Source organism: Cupressus sempervirens, chromosome 2 (genome assembly GCF_028749045.1).
Source record: "Cupressus sempervirens isolate cs-2001-9-10 chromosome 2, ASM2874904v1, whole genome shotgun sequence".
Taxonomy (NCBI): Eukaryota; Viridiplantae; Streptophyta; class Pinopsida; order Cupressales; family Cupressaceae; genus Cupressus; species Cupressus sempervirens.
This window is the reverse complement of record NC_143119.1, coordinates 43,769,657-43,791,480: the sequence shown is the minus strand read 5'-3', so window position 1 is coordinate 43,791,480 and position 21,824 is coordinate 43,769,657. Positions and strand designations below refer to the sequence as shown.

The 21,824-nt window shown below is 33.2% G+C and overlaps 1 pseudogene; it reads right to left on the bottom strand.

Annotated features, from left to right (window-relative positions):
• Positions 1-21,824, bottom strand: part of LOC149570982 (poly [ADP-ribose] polymerase 2-like) — a 91,114-nt pseudogene that overhangs the window by 39,929 nt on the left and 29,361 nt on the right.

Genomic DNA, 21,824 nt, shown 5'->3' with positions numbered 1-21,824 from the left:
GACATAGGTTACTATGAGCCTTTATTTTAATATATGTTTTGAGCTTTAGATTCCATGAATTTCATACTCTATGAATGTTGTAGACATTTGACAGTGACACTATATTTCTATTATGTTATTTAGTTTAACATTAACTAATTTCCTTTAAAAATTTGCAGTTATACTTCTGTGATCTATGCAAAGTTGTGTATGGGTGCAAAATAGCTTCTATTGTGCATTAGATGTTAATTAACTAAATGATACATGAAAAAACTATAAATTGTTTAAAATTTTTGAATTTCTTGGGTTTTTCGATTGGCCAAATTAGAGTCAGAGCTTAATCTCGTCTAGCCGAGTATGAGACTTGTAACGTTGATGCAAACATTACAAATACAGTTATAGATATTTAATATGCAATTATGAGGAAATGTATTGTGACTGTGATTTTGTGAATAATGCATTTGGAGAAAAAGGGTATTGTTCACTTACTATCTATAAAACATGATATTGTGACTTTATATCCTCTGGAAGCCACCTATCCAAAACAACCCTCCCTTTCTTAGTCGCTACAACCAAATTTTCCTTTAAACTTTCTTGAACTCCTCCACCTACAAGCGTGTATCAAAGGGCAAGTTAGAACACTAGAATACACAAGTATTACTACCATCGTTCACAATAATTTGTCAAAAAAATATTGCAATATTTCCCTTTGTTATTAGTTCCCTATAAGATAATATCAACTCAAACTAGGAGGATTATGTCATAAATGTAAGTGGTATTTCCAAGGAAAGGATAATGATTAGTGAAAATACTCATTCAAATCAAAACTATTAAGAACGAAAAAAAATATAATGATATGCTCTAAAAAAATAACAGTTCATACCAACCTAGCTAACAAAGCATTTAACAAAGGAAACCAAAGAGATTTTACTTTAAGCTCAATATGACAACTAGGGAAGTATATAGTTGCAACAAAAGCTAATCTAATGAAAAAGTAAGATTATTGTTAACCAAAATTAAAATCAGTGACTTGCATGGCATCATTTATAGAGAAATTATTATAGTGATAATATAATTATGCCCAAACAGTAAATGTTGAAAAATGGATCCATATACCTAATAAATTGTTTGATTTATATGAATGAAGCTCATCGCTATCTACTTATTCATATATGTGTGACAAGTTTATTGATGATCAAATTAAAGATTATTTAAATTTAATTATGAATTTGGGTGCACCTTCATCATTCATCAACATCCACAAAGGCCATAAAAGCACTATGTGTTGTTTTGTGATAATCACCCACCCCTAAACCATGTGAATTTCAACATGTAAACAATGTAACAATAGTCCATTGAAAAGTTAAAAATAGACATTTAAATTTTGTTCAAGTCACTAAATGAATCATGTATATTATATATTAAATATTCAACAATTTAACAAGCATGTTGACAAAAATCTAAAGTTCAAATCCTATGTCATACGGTTCCAATTCGAGTTCAAGTTCAACGACGATTGAGTTCGAATCAATTTTGACAAGGGGGAAATTTTGAAAAAAATGTCATCATCAAAATTTCCTTATATTATTTTGTTTTTTATATTATACAAAATAAATTATAATTATTAAAAATAAAATAATGTTATTGTAAACTTAAGCTATTTAATTAAGTTATAATAAATTATATATTTGAATTTATTAAATTTTAGATATTAATAATAGATTAAATATTTTGTTTCCAAATATTGTGTTCCATATTTTGTAATAATTCCATATAAGCATGAAGCCTAATGAAGGAGGATTGGATAAATCCAAAATCCCTCTCAAAACCCTTACAACACTTCTCAAAGAAATTCAAAACAACTTGAAAATACACACAACTTCCCACATCAACAACTGAATCTGAAATACACTTTTAAATTAGCCTCAAAGGACTGAGTACAGCATGAAATCCTCTTTTAGAATCTGAAGTTTACATCCATTATGCATTCATACATTCAAGATTCCAACGTGCTCATAGGCAGTACCAAATTGCAAGCAAAAACTACTGAAATAAGTTGTAACCTAAAGAAAAATACACAAACAAAGTCTCAAACTATTTGCTGCTCCAGACATGCAAAAATTGAGAAAAATACCTTGTATCCAACCTCAAGAAACCAATTCCCAACTCGGTTCAATCTCTCCTTTCTCTTCTCCACAAATTGCCAAACTAGCCAAGCTAGAAAGTCAATGAAAAGCAATCTTCCCCGGCTCCCCAATGGCAATAGATTTCATTTTTTTATATCTCACAAGATAGAATGACCATCTACTGTAGATTCCCTCTAAAAAATTAATAAAAATCAAAATATTTATTTCTTTTTGCCTTGTGCATTATTCCATTTTGTGTCCTCAACCGAAAAGTTACAAATCTTCACCAAAATAGAAAAATCAACTCTACAAAGTTACAAGAATATTTTTTAAATGCATTACTTATACAAGTTTCCTATGTTCATATGCTTTTTTCAACCACCATCCATTTTACAGCTCACTTCTTAAAAATGGCAAAATTTAACAATTTTCCACTCTGTTAAATTGGCCACGTTTTGACCAAAAACACCAAGAAAATTGCATTTCCAGCCCATGTGTTTGCATTTGGAGAAGGCGTTTTGGAGTTTGAATGTATGTAAATATATTCGGAAACCACATTTTTTGCCAAAGAAAGAAAAAATGCCTCCATTTAGTGCATTTCTAGGGCACATTTTTGCATCCAAATGCTCAAATACATATATTTTGCAAAGATGTTTTGCATGTATGTAAGTTTGGAGACCACATTTTGGATATTGCAAGTCAAAATGCACATGTTATTAGGATTCCCAAATCCGATTTCCACCAAAAACATGGGAAGAAAGAAGATTGGAACAAACATTTTGATCTTGCATTGAAAGTTTGAACTTTTCAAAGGTTGTTAGTTGTTGCATGCATTTGCACTTAGAGAACTAGATTTTGGAGAAGACTTGTTCATTTCAACTTCTCTTTCCTTGATGTTTGGCTCATTGAGCTCCCAGTAAGTAGAAGATTTCAAATTTGCTTATATTTCTTGCTTGTTTTGCTCTTATGTTGCATTTTTTGGCTTATTTTTGTCCATTTGTTCAAAAGCATGTCATATATGTTGCAATTTTTCTTTAAATAAATTAAAATTTTCTTATTGCAATTGCTTTAAAATCCTCCCACACTCCAAAAAAATGACATTACATGTAAAGAAACATTAGAAGTTTGTCAAAGTTTGAGCCAAATAAAGGTTTGCTTTTGTTTTGCTTGCTTGTTTTGGTTTCCTTTTTTTTAAGAGAGTTGAAGAATCCTACTCAAGAATACAAGTGCATCCACATCCTTTCACCTTTCATCTATTCATGTTATTACACATCACATCCATCTTCCTACATATGCAATTACATCCTCTGAACTCGATTACGTGTACCTCAGGTAATTACTACATATAATTACCACATATAATTATGTCTAGAGAACCCGATTTTGGTAAAAGGTCACACTTTTAAACATCAAAGTCGTCATTTGAACACATCCATATGCATCCCAACTTGCATTCTTGTCTATGCCCACAAAAACTCATCTTCGTCCACATGCAATCCATCCTCTAGAATCTGATTTTGGCCCTTTTCGCTCAAATACATATGCTTTCCAATTCATTTTCAGACATCATATGTGTTACATGAGTATCTAATCAATACTCAAAACACCTTTTTCATTCATAGACCCGTCATCCACACTCAAAATCTCAAATCTTTAATAGATTCAATCTCATTGAAATAATCATGTTGCAGCAAGTCAAGATATGCCAGAATTACTACAAAGAATAAAGGTATCTAGTAAAGAAGGCGGGCCCTAAATCAAAAGAAGTAGTAATTCATTTGGTCTCCATTCTTCTCACCTAGTTTTACTGGGTCAAAGTGGTTGAGTTGCTGGCACTTTTTCCTCCTTTCTCTCACTTCTTTTACTATTAGAGAAGTGTCTCTCTCATTGTAAAAATTATCTTTTGTTGTATGCAACAAAGCTTTGATGAACTTGTGCAAACATAACTTTGATTGTGCAATTCCAACTTAGAAGAAAAGTGAATAAAAGAAGCAATTAGATTTGAAGCTTTGACTGGAAGCAATTGTGATAGAGAAAATTAGAAGTTTTGACTATAATGTGTGTTTATTATCTTTGATTTATGTTATTATGTGTGTTCAACAATAGAGCATAGTAGTTAAGAAGTAATCAGAGCCAAAGCTTTAAATGGGAGTGATTGTGGTGATACATAGACTAGAAGCTTCAACTGTAGCTTGTATTACCATCTTAAATTCTTGAAAAATAGATAGAATTCACTTAGATCTGGAAGTCTTTACACCCCAATGGTAGAGGTTTTTCTTATAGAATAGATTAAAACTATAAATAAGTTATGTAATAGAAATCATCTACTTCTAGAAGTCTTTGTTTGCGCCTCGATGGTAGTGATTTTTTTAATACATTAGACAAACAGGACTTAGAGCCAAACCAGTACACTTTTAATTAGCCTTTGAGTTGGTGTTGGTTTATTGGTATCACCATTTTTAGCTATTAGATAGAAGTGTAGTTTAAAGATCTAATCTTGCTCATTACTCACTCTACGGATAAGGGGATTCTTTCTTGAAGGTTAAGAAGAATGAATATTAGTAACATCTCTTACAAAAATCTCCCAACTTCTTGCTTCCCTTGAATTTATCCAAGTAACGGTGAGAAGGGAGAGCCTTCCCTTTAAGGTAGGAGAGACTTTGTCTCATATGTTTTGGCTGGTCTACCTATTTTGCGATTGAATTTAAACAAACTTTGGGTTGCAAAATATCCACCCAACAGTACTTTAAGGTCTTTCTTGGCACTCTATAGTTGATAGTATTGATACATAAGATTTCCACCATGTATGGGTACTAACAAATTAAACTCTAATTAGCTAATCAAAGTGCGTAAGTGTAGATTCATCAACTAATTAGCCGATACAATATTATATGGGAGACTTTGGACGATGGCATGATATCTCATACTAGAACAAAATATGCTGGAAAATTTATGGCGCTAAAAAACAAATAAATTGGGGAAGAGTCTAATTGTTTGTCAAGCAATCTTGGATACTATGAGGGTTTGCAATACAAGACAAACACTAGCACAAAGAATCTAGTTGAGAACGTCGTTGATTTGGAGAAGAGTAATGACTAAAGTTTGGTAGAGGGAAAATAGTTTGGATTGCATGAGCATGGCTATCGAAAAACACATGGCTAACTTCTCAAAGAATGTCTGCAGGAAATCCACCATGTTGCCTCTTCCTTTATTCATTTGTTTGAGAATACAGCAAAGCTTTGACAAATTTTTCTAGAGTTATGTTCATAAATAAGCCGACTTATGTTCATGATTACCAAAAATTATTTAGGCGGAGTTTAAACGTTTTTGGGTCATTCGGTCTCAGTGTGACACTAAGGAAAATTATAGAGTATATTACTTTTCTTACCTCTACAGAGGGATGCATTCAATTACCAAACTAGTTGGGTTAGGCACTTTCCCTTGATTCAACTAAATAGAACAAATTCTTCTGGGCTGGTAACACGTCGATCTATCTCTCTATCTAGGATGAGGCATTTTGAAGCGGCACAATCTTGCTATTAAAATGCTTTCAATGAATCGAAGTCTATGTAAAAAATTAGTAAGCGAGAACTTTGAATCCAAGGTAAAAATGAATCACTTGGAAGAAGCAGCAAAACCTCAAGCTGCACAACAAAAGGAAGACCTTTAGGAAGGGATTTGTTCCAACATAAATGCTCTTTGATTTTTTATTCAAATGGCTATTCCTTCATGGCACTCTTTAACAAGAAATGAACAATCCAAAAATAGAAAATTAAATAGATCAACCTGGAATCTGAAAGGTCATTTGACAATCATTTTTGCATCTTTTAAAAGGTGTCAGGTAAACTTTAACAAACTCCATTCCAAAAAAAAGATATAAATTATTGGAGAATCTTTCATTATTTTGAAAAACCAGATTATTTTTATCGATGAATCTGTCAATTTTTTTAATTTTAAATATTATTTATAGTGGCGATTATTTTGGAATCATAATTTTTGAGTAGAAAATATTAGTGAATCTCAATAATAATTGGAAGTTCGCTAATCATCATGGAATATTACAAATCAAAATTGATTTTGTTTTAACTCATGGAAATTATGAGGATAATTAAATTATAATTTAAATCAATAGTGAAAACTAAAAATAGGTAATATATCCCTAAAGTAACGAATAATTATGATAATTATTGGTGAATTAATTCTAATTTCTTTGATAATATATAATATTTAGGTGAATCAAATCTAATCATGTATCGAATATTGTGGTAAATCTTTGAGTTTAAAATTTTTTAATAAAATAAATTATTCAGCGATTTTAAATATTTTAAAACTAAACTTAATAAAAATGTAGCGATTTATGTTGCATTATATCTTAAATTATTAGCCAAATTACTAGCAAATTTTTTTTGAAATTCACAAAATTACAAATATTCACCACTAAAAAACACCCTAAAAGGAATGCAATCACCGAGAAGAGTTGTTTTGCCACAAAATATCTCTGATTTTTACATCTAGATGGCCATTCTTGCATACTTTATAGCTATTTTTTTCTAGGAAATGAAGAGTCGCAAATGAAAAATTAAAATAATTCATGGACTTTAAATATATCTTCATAGGCAATCCCCAAGAAGGTTGCGGGAATCTTTCATGACAACAATATTTAAGTTTTCCAAAAAATTTACAATCTTCAAATGTCAATCCATTCAACAAAGTTTTTTAGGGTAAGGCCTTATCGAAAAAATTTCCATGTCCTTCCAGCGTATTGTACACATCCTAAACTTTTATACATTTTCTAAGAGAGTCATTTCAAGCTACAATCTTGACAATATGCCCCCCAAAATTTGACCTAATGATCATTAGGTATTCTATACCAACAGCATCCTAAATTCTAACTAGATCGTCAGCTTCATCCACCTCTTTATCATCTCATTCCAAATTCTACTTTCTACTACATGCCCCTACCTTGTGTCAAAACCTTAAAGCACCACAAATAAGATTTCTCAAAACAAAAGTATTCTTCAGATAGGATCATTTTCCATGTATTAACTCCTTCAAACCATTGGATGGCTTAAACATCACAAACATACTATAGCTTAGCTTAATTCCTAAGCTAAAAATGTTGTGTTGTAGGTTGTTGCCTAACATTTATTTGCAATGTTATGAATACAATGGGTTACCAAAAAAATTGACAAAAAGTGAATAATAAAGATTGAACCATCTTAAAATGTCAAACTTTCATATTCTATTTACAATTCTTAAACAACTTGCTTTCCAATTGTACACATCCTCTCAAAACAAAATGCATAAGCATCTTTTGTTGCACATTTTTTTCAGTTCCAATTCTTTCATTACAGGCATATTGATATGTTTTGGACAATGGAATCTCATATTAACAAGTTGATTATGAAGGGTATTGCAAAATCAAACATTATTATTATTAAAATCCATATAATTTTTTAAAAGATTCTATGTCAAATATGCAAACTCTAATTTTAAAAAAAAATTAATCACAAATGTTTTGAATACAAATTTCAAAGAAAAAATGCACAATTAAGTACAATAATCATAGTTCACATGAACAAAGATGAAATTTGATAATGATTGAGTATAATTGAATATTATTAGGTAGAAAAAATTAGTTTCTAATAAAGAGGCATCCAACTCATCTATCACGGAGAAAGCGCTAAATATAATCTTGATGAACCATTTCTCTAAATGAAAAGGTCATCTACAATTTAATCACTTATTGCGTCTCAAAAAATTGTCACTAATACCATCTAATATATCATTTAAATTACATATTACTATTGACTTAACTATTGCACATCCTTTTGGTGCAAGTGCTAGTAGATATTAATATAGATATAGTCATGTGAGATTATTTAGTATAAATATATATATTATGTCCATTGGGGGTTTGATGTTGTAATACCCCGCCTGCAGATCCTTGGAACAAGGATTCAATACAAGTCAAGATTTTTAAAAAAATTTATATAAGTATGGATGTACAAAACACTCAACATACAAGGATCACAAAGATTTCAATAGAAGACTTAACCACAATCTTGCCCACTAGCAAATCTCCAAATGCTACTACCAACCTAACACACTCAAACAAAGAAAAGAATACCAAAGATGACAACAAAAAAAAACATCTTAGATATGTCGAAGCATGGGAAATTAAGTAAACCCAAAGGGTACTTAAAACACCAAATTAATTTCTCCGAAAACCAGTGGAGGTGCCCCTTGTTTTTTGCATGAGGAAACATAGCTGACAAATTTTTGCATGAGAAAGTGCTCCTCTGTGGGAGGATGTACAACAAGCCATGCAAGGATCTTCTCTTTCACATGAGGACTTGCTTGGCCCAACAACCAAAACACCCCAAACTAGTGTTGGGTTTCATGTGAGGATGCACTATAAGCCACACAAGGAAACCCAACACACCATGCGACCTTTTACATTCTCGCGTGCCAAAATGCAATTTTGCAAGAGGATACAAAATAGCAAGCCAAAAAAACATGAAATAAAAAGTTAGAAAGAAGATTTCCTCCATACTAGGGAGTACTGGATCCATGTAGATCGAGGAATGAACACTCGAGTGCATAAACAACAAGATGCCATGAAATAAGAAAGAGGAACATCTATCCATCTAAACCATAACAACATATAAAAGAACATGCGGAAAGAAACATCGCAATTAACATACATTATTCATAAACCTATTGTGAGGTTTTCACACCATCGCCCCAAAATTTTGGGGACCCCCACCTTTTTTTTAATTGCCTCAGCAAATTTTGGATTGCCCAAAATTTTTGAGTTTTGAAAATTTCATGCCTTGGCACCTTCAGGAAAAATGTGTTGAGGCTTAGCTTATTTTCACCCGACTCTGCTTGATTTTCCAAAGGAACTAATTTCATCTTTAGACCGAACAAAATTTTAAAGAGCAATATTTGGTAGGACAAAATTGCAAATTTGTACTTAGATGTTTTATTTTGAAAATTTGGATATAAATGCATAAATTTAAAAAATCTTTCAAAAGAAAAAATTTTGCTAGACTTAAGTTTTGGAAAATCTCAAATTTTTCTTTGGTGAAAATTTTAATTTTGTTGAAATGGGGCTAAATTGCAAAAAATCAATTTTTGGTTCTAGATGCAATTTTATTTTATTTTTATTGGCATAGCAAAATCGATTTAGAGAGAAATTGCAAAAAAATGGCTTTAATAGATTAAAATTGCCTTGAAAGCTTTTTGCCTTTAACGAAATTGGTAATTTAATGTTGGAAAAAATGGCTTTTCGTTAGCTAAAATCCAAATTTAATGACGTATTAATTACTAAACCCTCATTAAATGGAAATATTTAACACCCTCAAGGCATTATTTAATTTATTTTTGCAATTTGGAGCTAAATGGCAATTTAAAAGTGCAATTTTCCTTTTGGAAAAATTAAATTTTGAGCTAGGTATTTAATTACGAGCCATGACTTTGATTTAATTTTTTTTTTTTTTTTTTTTTGTCTCCTCCAGAACCAAGTCAGCTAGCTTAGAGGAAGTAAGAAATTGGGTATAAGAGGAGGCCTCTCTCCCATTTCTTCCACACACTTCATTTCTCCTCTCCATGCTTTGGCAAATTTCTCCTAAGGAGCAAATTTTTTGTATTTGAAGATTAAGTTTCAAGGCAGATTTTCTCATTGCTTTGGAGAATTTCTCTTGGGAGCAGATTTTTTGGTACTTGGTGATTTTGTGGAAGGCAGTTTTCTTGCATTTGTTGGGCGATTTTGCTTGCTTTTAGCCATTTTTGGTGCTTGGCGATTTCTCAAGAGGGCAGTTTTTTGCAGTATTTGGTGATTTTTTCTCCTTTAGTGGGTTGCAATTTGTGCCCTAGGTGATATTTGTGGGCAAATTGGAGACTTTCCATGCTTGGACAAAGTGATTTGAGGGTAGAACTTTCCACTCTTAGCATTTTTTTAAGGTAGATCTGATTTATGTGACATGGGCGATTTATGAGAAGGTCTAATTTTTTTCTCCATTTGGGACTGCATTCTTTATATCAGACTTAAGTGATTTTGTTGGGTGAAGGGATGCATATGGAAGTTTGATTTTTCTTTGTGGGTAAGTGTTGGATAGCTTTAAAGGTTTAAATTTCTGATTTGCAAAGGGATTTGAAGTTCTCGAGGTCTTGTCCTAGGTTCTAAAAAGTCGCTGTAAGATTATTGGTTAAGGAGAATTTTCATCATCTAGAGTTGCAAGGGGTACTTAAGCGGACATCCTTCTTTCATTCTAGTTTAAGGATTTCTCCTCTTGGTTCTACTTGCCCAAAACACTAAGAAAGACAAAGAGGATATGATGCCCAAAACTCCCTTCTTTTCGAAAATGAAGAGTATAACCGACACCACTATCAGTACAGTGGACATGATACAGATGAGGGACAGACTAAAGGAAGGACAATCTCCCTTAGAAAAGAGGATGTCAACGAGATAGATTTTGGATTGAAGTTGGATGAGTTGGGAAAGGTTGCCATCAGGAAGAAGCATTTGGGCACCCTTTCCTCTCTCAATGGTTTTATTGGATTTGCAAAGGAATATGAGAAGGATCACGAAAGGATACTACAAGTAGCAAGCAGCATGGCGAAGTAATGGAAACTCAAGGCGAAGCACACACCTTGTCCTCCTATGGAAGAAGTTAATGAGAGGCTAGCTAAGTTCATTGCCTTAGCTAAGAAAATGAAAGAAAAGGGAAGACTTATATTAGAAGATCATTTGATGTAAGCCTGAGTCACAATTTCCCTTTCTTCTAGAATAGGACAAGTGTCTATTTCTGATTGGCCACCATTTTGGTGCTTTCTCATTGGTTTCCACTTTTTGGCACTTTTTTCATTGGTCCATTGATGAGGTGGCACCTTCTCATTGGCTGATGGGGTGGCAACCCTAATTAGGGTTTTGAGGATCCAATCTGGACCATTCATCTTGTTTTAATCTCCACCATCCGTTGCATTTTTTGCCCCTATATAAGGCCATTTACTCTCATTTGTAATTTTTTGGAGAAATTGTTGCAAAGATAATACCAAAATTGCTCTCTTTTTCATTGTTGTGATTTGCATGTTGATTAAGAACATTGGGTGTTATTGCATGTTTTCTACTTCCACTTAGTTAGATTTCCTTTCAAGTTGTTAAAGTTGGTTTCATTTCAAGTTACTAAGTAGGAGTGAAGTAGTTGGATAGTTGTATGGTAGCATTGGTAAATGTTTGATAAGGATCAATACTAGGCCACTAGCATCCTAGCGGCTAGTTGGGAAGCTTTGTGTGGTAAGCTATTTTATTATTCCTTCAAATCATTGCATCTGTGGAAGTGAGGCCGCTAATCAGCTCTCATTAGGTTCAATCCCCGTCCATTTACTAACCTTCCATTCATAGGAGTGGGAGTAGAATAGTGAGTAGCTAGGTAGTTGAAGTTTAGGGAAAGAAATTAGAGTAGGTCGAGTATTAGAACACATCCATTCACCTTCCAACACCATTACTTTCCCATCAACATCACCATTGGTAGACACATCCTCCATCATCATTACCATCAACATTATCTACCACTCACACATTTCACAAACTAAGCCACCATCACCTTCATCCCACCAAATTCAAAGTCATCTTTGAAAGAATAGCGTAAGGCTGCCTACGTGATTATCAAAAAATCACATCGATAAAACTGAGCGAGTATCCACAAGAGTAAGGAACATTGGAGTTATTCTGATATCCCATGAGCAATAACTTTTCAAGAAAGGAATTGTATGTTTGATACTCCGTATCAAATGTTCAATTGCTAATATGTTATGTAATCATGGAACAACATCATGATACCACATCGATCCTGGTTATTACTAGCGCAAACCTCAGTGAACCATCTAACACATCAATCTCATAATCAGCCATAAGCATAATCAAAGCAACTGATATAGAAACATAAATCCAATCACCTCAAGGGTGTAGACCATTCATGGTCCCAATCACAATCCCTCACCAAGCAAGATCATCAAGATCGCATCCATCAAGATGACTTACAGAAATCAAATGGGAGAGGCACTACAGATGTGATCTCTGATAGAGATTCCAAATATCGTATAAGAGGTTTATATGATGGTATGTATTCTAATAGGTTGAATTCTTGAATTGTTAGAAGAAATATGGAATTCTTCTGCTCGATGCATATAATATAAAATTGTTCCCTCCCCTATTCCAAATGGTGTGTTTAATAATGGTATGTTGTACAGAACATTGATTGCAACACTTGTTTGATGATCTCTACATTACCCCAAGGCAAAAAGGCTACCACCCAATCTAGATGTATTCCTTTGTGTTTATTTGTCTATGTATATATGTTGTAATGTCCACAAAAGATATCCACATTTATCAACTCAATATGAATCTTATCGTGTAAGCTTGAGATTTGTATATAAAAGAATGAATGTGACGGATGATCTCTCATAATTCATTTTACCCTAATTCTATTCTTTCCAAGTCAATGAATTGTAAACATCAATCCAATTATGTGCTTAAAGGTGATTGTTGGTAGTTACAGCCGAGTTGAAGACACCACCAATGGTACACGTGTCTTGGGTAAGGTTATTATGGATTGAAGGTCTAATCTATGTGCAAAGGAAAAATGTTGAAGTTAAAAGAGTTAATAATTTGCATAAAAATCTCTAGCCTCCAAGCATATGTTCCCTTAATTATTTCGTGTTTGATAATTATATGATTTCTTCGCCCATGTCCTTTCATTCATAGTCTTTAATTGTATTATATATTATTATGTGGTTAATTTACTTATTATTATTATTATTATGTTATTCTTGAAATATTATTATTCCTTATATTATTATTATTATTATTTTTTTAATATTATTATCAATCATTACTAAACCTCCTTCTATAAAGTTTGAGATTGATTTAAAATGATATATATTGAAGTCTATAAATTTAATTTATCGTTGTAATTATTATTATTATATTTTCTTTTTTTTTTTTTTTTTTATTTAATCTTATATTTAAACTCTATTATCAATTAAATCCATTTCAGGAAAGGGGATAATCTTCTCTTCAAATCAGTCTTCTCTCACAATCAATAATTAAAATGATATATTTTAAATTCTATAATATTATTTTATTGTTGTATTTATTATTATTATTTTTATATTTTATCATTTTACTTATTTGTTTGTTTAATCTTATATTTAAACTCTATTATCAATAAAATCCATTTCAAAAAATGGGAAATCACAACCTTCTCTTTGAATCAACCTTCTCTTTGTAAGAAATGTTCATTTTGCTGATGTGTTTTCCTACCAACTCATGCAAGCCCTTCATATGTTCAGCAAAGTCCTTAGCATTTGCATTCTTCTTCACACTTTTGTCAATCTGTTTTGAATCTGAAATACCCACAGCATTGCTGCCATAAACAATCTGAAATGGAGATTTATCAATACTCCTATTGACTGAGTTGTTGTAGGAAAACTCAACTTGTGGTAGTACAAAATCCCACATCTTTGGCTTGTCAGCAACCAAGCACCTCACCAAATTTCTCAAGTTTCCACTTCCCACATATGTTTGGTCATTTGTTTGAGGTTGATGAGCTGAGAAAAACTTCAAATCAGGCTCGAGCTTCTTCCATAAGGTCCTCCAGAAGTAGTCCACAAACTTGGTATCTTTATCAAAAAAACATTTTTTAGAAGTCCATTAAATCTCACTTCCATAAAGAATAAATCTGTGCCAATCACCCCATCATTAGTTTTATTACAAGGAAAAAAATGTGCCATTTTTTAGAAACTTTCAACCACAACAAATATTGAGTCATGTCTTATTTGTATTCTAGGCAAACCAAGTACAAAATCCATGCTTATGTGTTTCCATGGTCTTCTTGGTATTGGAAGTGGCTAATATAAACAGGTGTTTTGACTTACACCCTTTGCAACTTGGCACAAGCTACAACTCTGAACATATATTCTCACCTCTTGCTGCATTTGTGGCCAATAGTACTTCTCACCTACTAAAGACAATGTTTTATCCATGCCAAAACAGGCTTCCAAGCCATTGGTAGCACCTTGTAACTTTAAATGATGTCTAATAATATTGAAACTAACTTAGATAGTTCATTTAATTTTTTAACTAAAATACTTATTTTGTCTTTTCATTTTCTATGTGGAGGTTAGAAATTAACCATTGATTCAACATGGTAGATTCAAATAATGAGGGGCCACTAGAACCATGCCCTTCTGGATTTATAGGCACCCATCCTAAAGGTGCTAAACATAAGACATGGAGGTATGCCTATGAATGAGTAGAGCTTGGGAAGGTGATTTGCTAATGTCTAAGAAAGTAATTTCTGGGAACATTATCTGCCTCAAAAACCACCTTGCAAGCATTAACATGATACTATGAAATATGATAAAACCACAAAAGAGATAAGAAGATTTGTTAATGCCATAATTACATAAGGGGTAGAGAAAAAATTTCAAAGGGGGAGAGAAAATTTAGCTATGAGGGCATCCATAGCTAAATCTCAAGGTGTTTCAATTGACGTTGAAGAAGAAGAAGAGGCAGTTCAAAGCATAGTGGCCTCTTGTCATGTTAATATACTTATGGTCCAAGATTACTGATAGGAGGGGTGAATCAATAATCTATCAAATTCAAACTTTAACAAATCTTATCAACAAAGATCAACTAAAACCAGATCTAAACTCTTAAGCGTTGATCTCATGCATCTAATGTAAACTTGTAAAACTAAAGTAAGATAGCTTATAACATTCACACAAGTAACACAAAGACACCAATATTTTTCACATGGAAACCCTTGGTCAAAGGGAAAAAAACATAATGAGAATTAGTACCCATAAATATTTGCACTCATCTGAAATGAGCCTTGTTAAAACATAGCCCTACTAGGAGCTTACAAAAATGGCAGACCCTATTAAGAGTCATCTGATTGAGGTATTTTCCTATAGCTTTATTAGACACTTTACCCTGTTAGGAGTAACCTCATAGGAGGATTTCTAACTCAAGCTAATGAGCAACCCGATTAATGGAATTAATCTTCAGACCTATTAGGATCCTACTCACCTTGTTAAGAGTGACCCAATTAAGGGATTTAGACTTGAGAATCTGTTAGGATTCAACAAGGAAACTGATCTGGGGATAACTTTTCTCAATTTCTTATGCAAATCCAATTCAACTCAACATCTACTTTTGTTTGGAGGAATTCAACTACTAGCTTGACCACACACACCATCCACAAAAATCACACTTGCAACTACAAGATTATGTCATATAAATACACATTTAAATTTGTAGGTCAGAGGCCACCTTGACGAAAATGTTTTACACTTGAATTTCACCTGAGTCCAACCAAAACATATCACCAAGCCCTAATCCATCATTTACTAGATGCTCTCGATCACCAATTGGAGCAGCACATTGATTCAACAAAAAAAAATTGTCCTTCTACACTTTTCCCAATGAACATGCATGACTTCAAGAAATTCAATCACAAAAACCAATTTATAACCAATTTAACATAACCCATTAGTGTCATTGATAAGTCCTAATATTTGCACCCAACCAAACTCAGTGAAAGGAACTGGAAATTTCAAGTAACATTGAACCACTCATAGGCAGTAGGATTTTCCTATGAAACTGAGTGGATCTTTGAGTTATAGGCCGGCTCCTTGGGATAATCACCTAAGCTCATGCAGCTAAAATGAATTAAAAACTTGGTAGGAAAAGGGAGAAATATGTAGAAATAAACCTAAAATTGAACTTTATATAATAGGTGATGCACCAAAAGCTTACGAATACTAAGGACATAATTGTTAACAACACAGTCAAAACTTTCCCTATTGATCAACACTTAAATCCTATACTAACTTGCATTAATATTTCATAACAAGGTCTTGATAATGAGAGTTAAGGAACATGAAAAAATTCACAAAATAGTCTCAAAATAGAAGACATAAAGTACAACTTGCAAGTAAAAGCACAAACTGCAACTAGGTGATAATCGAGACAGAGTGATAAGGAATCCTGAAAACTCACTTAACACTTAATCAATCAAATAGTACTCACACAGTAACAGAAAGGATTAAGGCTAGATTAGAAAAATATCACTAAAATACTCAATACAGGTATCATATATCCTCTAAAAACCAATTAGGAAAAATACAGAAAAATGCTTTAAGACACAAAACTGTCAACAAAATCCCTCTACATAATCAGATCTCCCCTTACAATAACAGTCCAAGAGATTAAGTAACAATCCTCTTGGGTTGAATCCATGAAACAAGGCTCCAAAAAAGGATTCAAATCTTATCAAAAATGATGACTTACTACCCCATAACCTCACTAAGTCATAAGGGAACCTATGACCCATTCCTAACTGCCCTTAATGTTCTCCAACAAATCATAAAGACCCTCAAGATGCCTAGTCAAAGTCAAAATTTGACCCTACACTTAGCTCCTACAATCCCTCCTCATGATTTAAAATGATTTGGAATAAAAAGTCTTCACCTCATATTTCTCCTCCTTTCCCTATTTAAACACCTATCAATTTTATCATAAGTACTAATCCCAATTAAAAGAATAAGTCATAAGAAAGAATTAACACATATAATAAAAATATAAAATAGCTTATAAAGCACTATTGTATATTTTTATTTCACATATGATATGCCTTCATGACAAGTGTTAATAACACTTAAGTCAAATCCCATAACCCCTGACCATATAGAAGGAAAATATATTGGGAAATAGAATCCCATCAAATGCATTGAATCTCAAATTTTATACAATATGATGAAGGGCATTATCTCTTCATCTGATTACCCTAAGATCATTCATTTCATCCTTCATTTACCATGAACATTCTAGAGAGAAGACAATGAGAAAAATGTAGGGTTTCAACTCCATTTGAAGCCACCATGAGGTCTATTTGATCCATTTCATGCTATCATTTTCTGTGTTGGAAGCTTCTGTAGCTTAGGGTCGTCATGAAAGGAAATTTGGATTTGTCAATCCTCATGTGCTGGCACCTTTTCTTGCTATGACTGGAGTTGCAGTCACCATATTCTTTTTGTTGCTGTTTGAAGATGAAGGTATTGTTGTTATTCATCTACCATGATGGAATGGAGGCTTTTAACACTCAACTTCTTTACTTATGCTGACTATTTGGAAACTTTTGATATCAAAGCCATCATTTTTTGTCTCCTGGCACAATTTCTTGTAAGTATATAGCATACCATAGTTGTATCTATTTAAAATGAAGATGAAGCCCTTTCTTGTTGTTGTATCTTCATGGGATTTCATTTCCTTCAATTGCATCTTCTTGTGGGTTTTTTGTGTTATTGAAAACATGAATATCGAAACTTTTCCTTGGTTTTTTTAATTTTTTGCAATTTGTTGTTGGCATCATCTGGAAGGATTTGAATTTTTGCAGTTTTCTTGCAATTAATCCAAATTGTATAAGTAAGAAAAATGCTTCTTTTATGTTTGCTGGACATTCCATGTTATTCTTCATTAGGAGGCTTTGATGTGAGTTGTGATTCTGGGCACATTTTTTGTTTGATTTGAGCCCATCATTGAAAGTTTTACTCCACCTTCTTGCTTTTTTAGATATGGAGTTGGCTTCACGCCTGGAGGTAGTCTGAAAAAAAAATTTATTTGCAAAGGTTTTTTAAAACATATTACTGTAAAGATCCTTGCTAAAATACTGCTAAACTTACCAAGGCTGCAGTAAGGAATTTTTGTCAAGCACTTAGCATGCAATCTGTACTGTACTGCTGTAGAACAAAACTGAATATGTTCTATGAAAATTCCATCAAACACTTGGCATGTAATCAACTAAACTACTGATAGTAAATAACTGATTGAAAATTTCTTAATGTCGAACCCACACAAAACAATGATGTTGAACATTACCAATGGATATGCATTCAATATAGATGTCACTTACCTCAAAGAATTTGCAATTAATTTGACACTTGAAACTATTACAAATATGCAACACTAAGAGTCCTTATTGAATGGACTGATTATGATTTCACAGTAGGCTTTGACTGAATACAAATGACTGAATTATTGCAAAATCATTACACAGTGACTAAAATTTTAAACCCTTATATCTGAATATAAAATTTGCAATTTTTTTAACCAAATGCAATTAAAATGGAACTTGATTACTACCAAAAATGTTATGGTCAAATACTAAAACTAGAACAACAATGCTGCGCCCAAAAAAATGCTCCAGATTAGACCCTATACAGCCAGCAGGTACAGTCGTACCTATGCAGACTATATGGCCCTTGGAAAAAATAATTTCTAGAGTGTTAGATGCCAAAAATGCCAAGTAAAAGGGCACCTAGGGTGGTAGAATGACCTCCCAAAATTGTAAAATCAGACTCCTAGCTGGTTGGAAGTTATGAGCAAAAATTTCTTCCGTTGTTGCATAATAGGACCTGTCAAAAATGCCTCAGAAATGTCCTGATTTATATCAAAGAACTGATCCTCTTGATGTATTAATAAGCACTAGTCTTCTTGCAACAAAAACCTTCAAACCCTCAATCAAATCTTTGTTCAAACTGAATATACCAATGAAGATCAACATGAAATGGCTAAGTACCACTTCCAATGTGCAACCCTTCAGAAGGTCTTTCACTTCCTCAGTTATGCAATCTCTTGAGAGGTATCATTCTCAAGGATTATGCCGAATATTTGCAGACTATCAAGCTCCACAAATGCTCAAAGAAGATGTAGTTGAGTTATCAAATCTCGCATATGCAAATGAGACGCCAAGCCCTCTATTTATTCACTTTTCTAAGAAGTTACTAAGAACTTCTAGAAGCATTCATTGTAAAATCTCATTATAATGCACTTTTATAATTAAATAACTTTATAAAATAAAAAGTGCAACTTAACTTAGAATTATAACATGTAGGCCCCATATAAATAAAATAATATCTCCAAGAGCATTATAAGCCAACCAATCACCAAATAAATGCCAAAATGACTCTCTCATCAATCCCATCTGCCTACGAGAGTTTTTAATAGGAAAATCCACAAACAATGCTATTTCATACTAAAGAGGGGACATTACAATTTCTTTAACTCCTGCTATTCATAAAATCTTCCATCCTTTGCTTGATAGCATGACATTTATTTGCCTTTTCTGCTTCTAAGAATCATGATTCCTCATTCTAGGGTTGGCATATTGTAATATGACATGATTTTATATTTTAATCTTACTACCATAGCTGCACATTTGTTGGGTATCTATGTTATCTATCTCTGAACTTTCACTCCAGCTGTAACTGTCACTTACTACTGTTGGAATTTGTTACAATTTCTGCGCATTTTTTGGATATTAAAGCCTCCATTACTAATCTTTGCTATGAATGCCATTGATATTATACCGTCTATTTTTACTTTGTATTTTTGTTTGGCACTTGACACCCGCACCATATTTGTTAACTTATATCATGGCTAATGAAATGCTAGCTGGAAATCACAAGCTATAAGTTGTTTTATTCATACATTCCATGGTATTTGATAGAAAAACCATCGTGCTTAAATGAATTCACCCTTCTTTTGCTATATTGGATAAGTATTTTGCACATTTCTTGTTGGATATTCTAGCCATGAGTTGTAAACCACCATGTATGAAAGAAAGCTTGCTGATTTCCTTTTATAGGGTTAAACACTTGATTGTTGTAGATGAGTTTTCCATGTGATTTTTATGCATACAGGTTATTACATATTCTATAAAATATTTCCTCTTTGACTTTTGTTGTCATTTTGCAATGTGATAATAAAAGGTTTCATGCATGATGTGACGCAGTACAAGGCAGGAGAATCCCCAAAGGAGATGTCCTAGCCCCCAGATATATAACCAGACAACAAAAACACAACAGCAAAAAAAAACAATAATGCAAGATCTGATACCAAATTACAACAATTCATTCATAAAATATAACTGATTACATGCAGTATGCCTAGCTGTAAGGCCTTCCGGGTTAGGGCCAAATACATACAACAATTACAAAATCAGTTCTACAGATCCAACATATAGCCAATCTCAACTAGTCCAAATACACAATTGGATAAGAACACCAAGAAGAATCCACACTTGTACCCTCAAGTCCACCAAGAGATCTCTAGTTCCTAAGCCGCAGCTCTAGCTCTTCCCCAAATTCACATCTATCCTACATTCCATCCCAACTCCCCCCCCCCCCCCCATCACTAAAAGACTCCACAAGACCCGTACTTATACCAATCTAAGCCAAAAATTGGCTTAGAACACAAATTAAATACACATACATAAATTAAATACCACAAGTCAGCCTGCAACAGCAATTAAGTGTCCAAAAATAGATATCCGAGAAAAATTGCAATATCTCCTAGCTGTGATTGAACTAGAACTTGTGCTTGGAACCATAGGTATTATTTTAGGTCCTCTACAACCCCTTAAATTTTAAAAAGCTGATTCCCCAAGGAAAATTGTGCATCCACTCCAAAATTCAAGCATAGAAGGCTATCGCATAGAACTGCCAGACATTGATAGTCTGCGAGAATTGCCATATCTGCCAACTTATGAGGAATTAAAATTTGTGCACTGAATACAACAAATTAATCTAGTTTATCTTCAATCCTTGAAGTGTTCAACCTCTAAATAATTATGGAAAATTAGTTATATGGCTCACAACAGACACCCAGAAACCTAAAAAACACAATTCCAACAGCAAGGTAAAAATAGCTCAAACTTCAACTCAATCCATCCAATCTCTATGCAATAATGAGGAAAGGTTACCAAATATATCTCCAACACATCCCTAACCATGAAAACATAACTCTACCAAAATCCAAGCTCAAATCTCCTCAATACTTAACCAAATCCCTCAAGACATGCAGGATTGCAAGCAAACATAGGATGCACCTACATTAGACATGTCGGGTTCGAAAATATGTTCTAGTAACTGGAAGAACATCTTTTGGGATTCAGCACATAAATCCCAAATTGGTTCTTCACATACATGTCCTCCAAGTCTTCAACTTGCACACTCTTACCCTTGTTTTTCTTCTTCTTCTTCAAATCCACCATGGGTGTTCAATAGGTCTACTTTTCATGCTGATCTCCAACCTTCTCAGAATCTGTCAACTCAACTTGGCTGGAAATACTTAGGTTCCTCCTACTAGGTTGTTCATTCTGCAAAGGAATCAGGGAAAACTTCTTGCCACCTTTCTCAATTGTAAACATGTTCTTGACACAATCACACACAACCCTACAATCATACTTCCAAGGTCAGCCAAGTAACACATGACAACTATTCATATCCACGATATCACACAACACTTGATCCTTATACTACTCAATCTGGAAATCAACAAGGCATTGCTCCCTCACTTCCAAAGCATACTCACCTTGCAACTAGCCAGGATAAGGATGTCTCACTCTCTTCAAACCAAGTTTATGAACCATCTCTTCAGTAACAATTTTATCAATACTACCACCATCCACAATCACCTTTCAAATTTTGTCACCAGACTTACAACAAGTCTTGAACAAGAATTCGATGTCCTCTCACCAACCAGTACTCGTCAAGCCAGTAAACTCTCACCTTGCTCAGGTTGACTGACCTAGACTACAACCTCATTCACAACAGCAATTGTCCTACCAACTGGGCATTCAAAATATC